We start from the raw sequence: 7,927 nt of genomic DNA on the forward strand, positions 1-7,927 counted from the left end.
GGAAAAAACTAAGTATAAATACGTCTATATGTGCAATTAAGATTTAGTACTAAAATTATCTCTCCAAACTTCAATTTGAGGATTCTGTTCAATTCTTGTACTTCCTTCCCCCACTCAAGTGTCCCAAATACTGCCTCAAAGGGAATATATATTTTAAAGTGTTTATCCTGAGATATCGTTGTCCCCCTTCAAAATGTGCTTAACAGCTAAAATTGTATTTAAAAAAGAGGGTTTAAAAAATTTCTTCATTTTTGGATCAATCAACTTTATTTTTTATTTATTTTATTTTATTTTATTTTTTTTGAGACAGAGTCTCACTCTGTTGCCCAGGCTAAAGTGCCATGGTGTCAGCCTAGCTCACAGCAACCTCAAACTCCTGGGCTCAAGCAATCCTCCTGCCTCAGCCTCCCGAGTAGCTGGGACTACAGGCATGTGCCACCATGCCCGGCTAATTTTTTCTATATATATTTTTAGTTGTCCAGATAATTTCTTTCTATTTTTTTAGGAGAGACGGTGTCCCACTCTTGCTCAGGCTGGTCTCGAACTCCTGAGCTGAAACAATCCACCCGCCTCAGCCTCCCAGAGTACCAGGATTACAGGCGTGAGCCACCGTGCCCGGCCCAACTTTATTTTTTATTGTTTAGAGAGCTAAACTGAAGCAAAAACAAACTTCTATATAAGGAAGATTCTTTCTGTATTGATTTTTTTTATCATAAGGGTAATTTAAAGAATAAATATATAGGTTCTACTATTTCCTAAGTGATACTAATCAGACTGCCCTGCCTTCCATTTTATACCATATCCCACTGGATTCTCTGTTGAAAGACCATAAATATCTTAAGCTTTGTATAAAATAATTAATTAAATAATGTAGAATGTACTTGAAAGAAATGTCAAAGTTTATTTTAAACATACTGTAAACTAAACTATAAACCATCAACTCTCATGAACACAGACACAAAAACCTCAACAAAGTATTAATAAATCAAATCCTGCAATGTATAAAAAATTATATATTATTAATTATATATCATGACCAAGTGTATTCTATGTGTGCCAGGCTGGTTCAACATTTGAAAATTAATCAATGTAAAGCATCATATCAATTGACACAGCAAAACATTTTACAAAATCCAACTCTCATCCATGATGAAAACTCTCAGCAAACTAAGAATTGGGGAAAAATTTCTCAACTTCATGAAAGACATCTACAAAAGATCTATGTATAAATCATACTTGTTGGTGAGAGACTTCATGCTTTCCCCTGTAGATAAGGAACAAAGCAAAGATGTCTTCTCTCACCACTCCTATTCAACATGTTGCTGGAAGTCTTAGGTAGAGCAATAAGACTAGAAAAAGAGATACAAGATATATAGATTTGAAAAGAGGGAATAAAACCGTCTTTATTTGTAGATAACATGATTATCTATGTAGAAAAATACCAAACAATATGCAGAAAAATCTCCTAGAACTAATAAACAAGTAAGTATAGGTAAATAGTGGTATACAAAGTTACCATTATTATTTTGAAAAAAATTTATCTATTAGAACAATTAAGAGTTAAAAAAAGATTTTACCTTTAGTTATTCTTTCTGTAATGCTTTTCTTTTTAACAAATGTAGATCTGAGTTTCTACATATCATTTTCCTTCTCTCTAAAGAGCATTTTTTTTACATTTCTTTCAGAATAGGTCTATGGGTTATGAATTCCTTCAGTTTTTGCTTATTTGAGAATCTATTTCTTTTTCACTTTTGAATTAGATTCAAATTTTTTCCCTGCCTTTTAGCATGCCTTGTAACTTTTTGTTGAAATCTGGACATGGTATATTGAATAATAGGATCTGCAGTGAATAGGATATTAGTGTGCTGTGCGTTTTACCTTAATTTGACTAGGACTTTATTCAGTGTTTGTGGTACCTATAGGTGTCAGAGGCTTTAAATTCCACTAGTGTTCTAGTTTTTGTCTCCTCTGTTGACTTTGGGTTTCCTTAAGATCTCTCTTAGAGTCTGAGCTTTGCAGCTATTTCAGCTGTAATCCATTGTTGTTATGCCTTTTATGTAGTGGAAAGGAGTTGGAGAGGGAAGTGTTCTATAACCTATGATCAAATTGTAGTCTTTTAGTGGGCCTATGTCCCTGGAGTGACTTTCACAGGTGGTTCTTAGATTCATTTTCTTCCCCACTTAGATGAAACAGGAAGGCTAGAGTGGGCTGGGGTTGGGTATTGCTCTTCTGCCTATGTGACATAAGACTCTAGTGATGGCTTTTTCACTGGAAAGTAGATCTTTTTTATAGTGTATTTCAAAGTGATTACTTTCCCCCTCCACCTGTCAAAGACATGAGGTGATTTTTCTTGGCTCTTTATTGTGAGAACCTGGTGGCATGCTTGGAGGTAGAACCCATAAGCTTGGAGATTCAAGCTCAATGTACAAAAGTCAATTGTTTTCCTGTATACCAGCAATGAAAAGTTGGAATTTGAAATTGTACACACACACAGTAGCACCCAGAATTTCCTTAGGTAAAAAATATGTACAGGATGTGCATGCATAAAACTATAAAACATTGATGAAAGAAATAAAATTCAAATAAATGGAAAGATATTCCAAGCTTATGGGTTAGAAAGCGCAATACTAAAATGTCAATTCTTCCCAACTTGATCTATAGATTCGAAGTTAGTATACACACATACATTTTCCTTTTCTTTTTTAACATGAAATCCTTCATGAATTTGCATGTCATTCTTGTACAGCAGCAATGCTAATCTCTGTATCATTCCAATTTTAGTATATGTGCTGCTTAAGTGAGAACTACATATATATTTTCTTGTTCCTTCAACTGAGAGAGCCTAGAAACAATGATATATCACTAGCAATGTGCACACTTAACTCCCACATTTTGGTTTCTAATACCATTGTCCAATAAAAAAAAAGCAGGGCTTCTTAGAGAAATGGCTGATTTTTAATAGTGAGGTAGGAAATATACAAGATGAGTCTGGAATATCTTATAGTGCTAAGAAGTAAGGAAGTACTCGAAATTCCCCTCAGAAAAACAAAAAACAGCTCCACAATTATGGGGGTATGTCAAAAGGACAGAGGAGCCAACCAAAAGAGCCTCTAATTGCCAAAGCTGGAGCAATTTGAGCAACAAAATAAAGTTGTATTGGATTATAATCAAAAGTAAAAAAAGGAATATCCATGAGTTTTTACTGATTGAATAACTACATAGATATCTGCTTCTCCAAAATGCATAACCCCATTATATTTAATAATATGAGAAAAATATCAGACAAATGTCAATTGCAGAACATTCTATAAAATATCTGACCAGTACTCTCAAAACTATTAAGGTCATCAAAAGCAAGGAAAGTCTGAAAAACTATTACAGCCAAGAGCAACGTATGGAAACATGAAAACAAATGTAATGTGTGGGTGGGATCATGGAACAGAAAAAAGGACATTAGGTAAAAACTAAGTTATGAACTTTATTTAAAAAATAATATATCAATATTGGCTATTGGCTCATGAATTGTGACTATAAGAGAAGAAACTGGGTGGGAAGTGTATAGAAACCTTTTTTACTATCTTCTAAAATTTTTAGTAATCAAAACTATTCTAAAAGAAAAAAAAATTACTTCACCTGTAATCCTAGCACTCTGGGAGGCTATGGCGGGTGGATCATTTGAGCTCAAGAGTTCGAGACCAGCCTGAGCAAGAATGGGACCCTGTCTCTACTGAAAATAGAAAGAAATTAGCTGGGCAACTAAAAATATATAGAAAAAATAATTAGCTGGCATGGTGGCGCACACCTGTAATCCCAGCTACTTAGGAGGCTGAGGCAGAAGGATTGCTTGAGCCCAGGAGTTTGAGGTTGCTGTGAGCTAGGTTGACGCCATGGCACTCTAGCCCAGGCAACAGAGTGAGATTCTGTCTCAAAAAAAAAAAAAAATTTACTTAAAAAATATTGTAAAGGTAGGCCCATTGATCTGGTTTTATCTACTATGGGCACTAGAATATGAAAGGACCACCTACAATAGATATTTGCTGATGTGGCAGATAGTACGTCTGCTATTCATTTTGGCTACCCAGCACTGAACCTTTTATGGTACCTGAATGGGATCTTCAACAAAAACTTTATAAAGAAAATAGGAGAAGTTACTGAGTATGTCTAAACCCATAGTCCAAAATGAGATTTACTTTTTATTATATGTACTTTTTATCATATGTAACAGTCCATACATAATATACAGAGAGATTTTAATATTGACTTTTTCTACCTCATTAGGGAACTGATAAAGTTTTTAGGCAGATGTGACCAAGACAAGTGTTTCTGTTCTCCTAGGCCTGAGTTTCTCTTCCTGTGGTCTTCAATTCCTGGTATCTTCTTTTGAGTGTCCATTGAATTTCTTGGAAAAGTCTAGTCCATTTTGAGACAACAATAGTTATCTCAAATTGAATTAAGTTTGGCTTAATGCTTCTGCCATATACATTTTAAATTTGGACTAAAGGTTTCTCCATGCAAAGTGAACTGAAAACTTAATGTGTAAATAGACTGTAAACTATTCTTGTAATGAGTAATTGAGTTTGAGCTAATCATAGGCAGCCAACTGTTCCAACCATGTTCAAATAAGATAAATCCTGTAACCAATCTAGCTGTTCCTATACCTCACTTCCATTTTATGCATGTAACTTTCCTTTTTATGTCCATGAGTGCTATCTGACCATGCAGTAGCCCTGGAGTCACTCTGAACCTATTCTGGTTCTGGTTGCTGCCTGATTCATGAATTGTTCTTTGCTCAGACTCTATTAAATTTAATTTGTCTTTCAACAATAGCAAACATTTATATAGCACTCACCTATGGGTCCAGCATTGTTCCAGGTGTTTTATAGTTGCTAACTCAATACTCACAACAACCCTATTGGATGGCTTTTGTTACTAATGTCCCTGTTTAACAAATGAGGGAAATGAATCCCCCACTCTATAATGGACAGAGTAGGGACTGTGAACTTTACTACATTATTAGTAGTTAGCCATAAATATGTGGCTTTAGAGTCCATACTACTAAATTACTACATTTTTAGTTTGTATATGAAAGTGCTCAATGCACAGGTTTTAAATAACAATTGTTAAACTAAATGTGGCCTGAGGATGCCTTCATACCTTGAGTTCCTATATAAGAAACTGAAAGCTAACTTAGTATGCAAACTGAAAGTCTAACTTAGGAGTAGTCTAAGCCAATCACAGCAGTCAAGCTTCGGACAATCATGGCCTACTAACTGATTAGACTATGTTTAAATAAGGGAAATGCCGAGCTGTAACCAACCATCCTGCTTCTGTACCTCACCTCTGTTTTCTGTTCATAAGTGTTACCTGCCCACGTTGCAGAGTGGAGCTCTCTGAACCTCTTCTTGTTCTGAGGGCTGCCTGATTGGCAAATTGTTCTTTGCTCAAACTCTGTTAAATTTAATTGTCTAAAGTTTTTCTTTTATCACAATTATGTTTAAAAGAAAGTTTTGTTTCCTCTGAAATGCTCAAAGGAATGCTGGCTCCCTGCTTCACACATTGTGAGGAATCACCAACTTCTGTTTGGCTTTGCCTCTTTGTTCTCTAACCTCACCTTTCAGTATTCCTTGGCATTCTGCCCTCTTGGTGTTCTGTCTTAGCTGATAAGGTGAAAAGGAATTCTAACCTGTTTCGTGTAATTGGAGGAACATTTTCTTGATTGAGATCCAAGAGGAAAACTGATTATCAAGCCAACCCCCACCACAGGCCAACTGACATCAGTGATCTTTATTTTTGACACTCTATACAGTTTTTGAACATAAAATTTTTGACCTACTTAATGAAAAATATTTGAACTGCAGATTTCTAAGATCTTAAATGCTAATAAGAACCATCAAATACCTAATAATGGTTTTCTTTGCTTGATCAAAGATCTTCACAGGAAGGAGATAGGCAATTCAGTAGGTGGTACTTTTCCTACTGAGCCAGAACTAAAGCAAAACTCCAGGAACTCAACCTTCCCCAGGAAGAGGTATCTTTCCACTGAGAAATGGAACAAAGGAGGTATGTATTTATGGTATTAAAAATATTTTTTTGAAATGCTCAGGTGTTGGTTAAAATCTGGTTTGGATAATCATATTCTTCTTACAGAAATTGCACCTACAACTATAACTGCCAACTACAATTTCACCAACAGTTTGAATTCTAAATAGTCTCTTTTTGACACACATTATTCTTTCATTCCACTTATCAATGGCTGGCCAATTCCTTCCCCTACATCCATAGCTGACTAGCATGAAGTAACACAGGAAAACCATTTTCAGGTATAATTAAGTGATTTTTAAATGAATGGCACTATCTTAAAGTGATATAGTACTTATTAAAACACAATCTGATATGAAAACTCTCATGGATTTTGGAATTCCTTTGATGAATAATTTTTGGCTTTTTTATTTGTGGTATGCTGCCAACCTATATCTTGATGGACTATATTCTTTTACTATTTTTAAAAAAGCCATGTTTTATGATTATTTTTAAAAATATGCAAGTGTGTTATCTACCTGATGGAAACATATTCATATTATTGAAAGCTCGACACTTGTCCCTGAGGCTGTATCAGAAGAAGGAGGACAAATGGTTCAGGAAAAGGAAAGAGGAGTTTATTAATTTGCTGACAAATGAGGAGGATGGAGAATCTCATCTTAAAATGTCATCATTCTAATCATAAGCAGAAATATATAACTTTTAAAGGGAGGATTTCCAACTTCAAGCCATTGTTGTTTAAGTTTAGTTGATGATTCTGATCGTCCCATCTCCAGCGAAGGCAATCTCTCTTGACCTCTGCCTGCCTGGACATCCTGGAACCTCTGCCTGGACAATTCTGTTGGGCCATCTCCTGTGGTCCAAAGAACAAAGGACACTCCCCTGCCCCTCCTGACCACTGGCCTGAGGCAGGGATGCAGGTTTTAATTCTTAAAAGGAATGGGAGGGACGATGTAGTCATTGAGCTACTTTTTGATGGATTAGGGTGATGTTTTAGATGGAAGGTTTGTACTTATTTAAGTCATTGTGAAGCTTTGGCAGTAGACTTACAAAAAATAAAGAATGTAACAGATTACCAGGTGGAAAAAAGTCATAATCAACGACTACAACAGTGAGGTTTGACAAGGCAAAATGGACTGTTGTCTCGCCCACAATGTCTGAGACAGGGCTGGATTTGAAAGAAACATGGAGCCTCTGAGCACAGAGCTATTAGTCACATCCTATAGGTGATCCAAGGGACCAGCTTCTGTAAATTTAGAAATCGTATACAGGAATATTCACACCAAACAAGGTTTAGGATAGTAAACCCAGCAGTGAGATAGATTAGAAGAAGAGGTGATAGCCTGGGAAATTTTTACAAAAGAGTTGTCTCTCTATCCTATAGACAGAACAAATAACCAAAGAAAGGTTAGCGAAAACATCAACATTTTTATATTTTCTTTTTTTAAAACAGATATTTTAGTTCACCTAAATGCTGGCCCATCCACTGAGGTTCTGGGTCTTCTTTTTTTCTGAGGTACCTCTTTATTCTGTTATGATGGACCAAGGTTTTACTTCTGACAATTTTAGTGAAGTGTGAGTTGTTAGAGGAACTTAATAGGGTCCCTTTTACTTTTCTGTTTCCAACTGGGGCAGGGAGCTGAAAGAGGTAAACTCATGTATAACGGTTAGTATCTGACCCAGTTGTTTGACATATTGTTTTATGCTGTTTTTCTTTTGTTTTATTCATGGTTATATTATCATACTTACTTCAGGGTATTAGGAAGGCTCTCTCATAAACTATTTCTTAGGGGGCTTAACTCAAGTCTGTTTATAGGGTCTACACTTATCTGGAGGAGGGCAAGTGGTAACACCTTATTCCATTTTAGATGGGTTTTCTATATCAATT

The 7,927-nt window shown here is 35.6% G+C and overlaps 1 non-coding gene across 1 annotated transcript; it reads right to left on the reverse strand.

Annotated features, from left to right (window-relative positions):
- Positions 1-2,701: 2,701 nt before the first annotated feature.
- On the reverse strand, positions 2,702-2,805 carry LOC138381074 (U6 spliceosomal RNA). Its single transcript, XR_011233020.1, has one exon. It is a non-coding gene; the product is annotated as a U6 spliceosomal RNA (small nuclear RNA).
- Positions 2,806-7,927: the final 5,122 nt, after the last annotated feature.

The sequence above is a fragment of the Eulemur rufifrons genome, chromosome 2 (genome assembly GCF_041146395.1).
Source record: "Eulemur rufifrons isolate Redbay chromosome 2, OSU_ERuf_1, whole genome shotgun sequence".
Taxonomy (NCBI): Eukaryota; Metazoa; Chordata; class Mammalia; order Primates; family Lemuridae; genus Eulemur; species Eulemur rufifrons.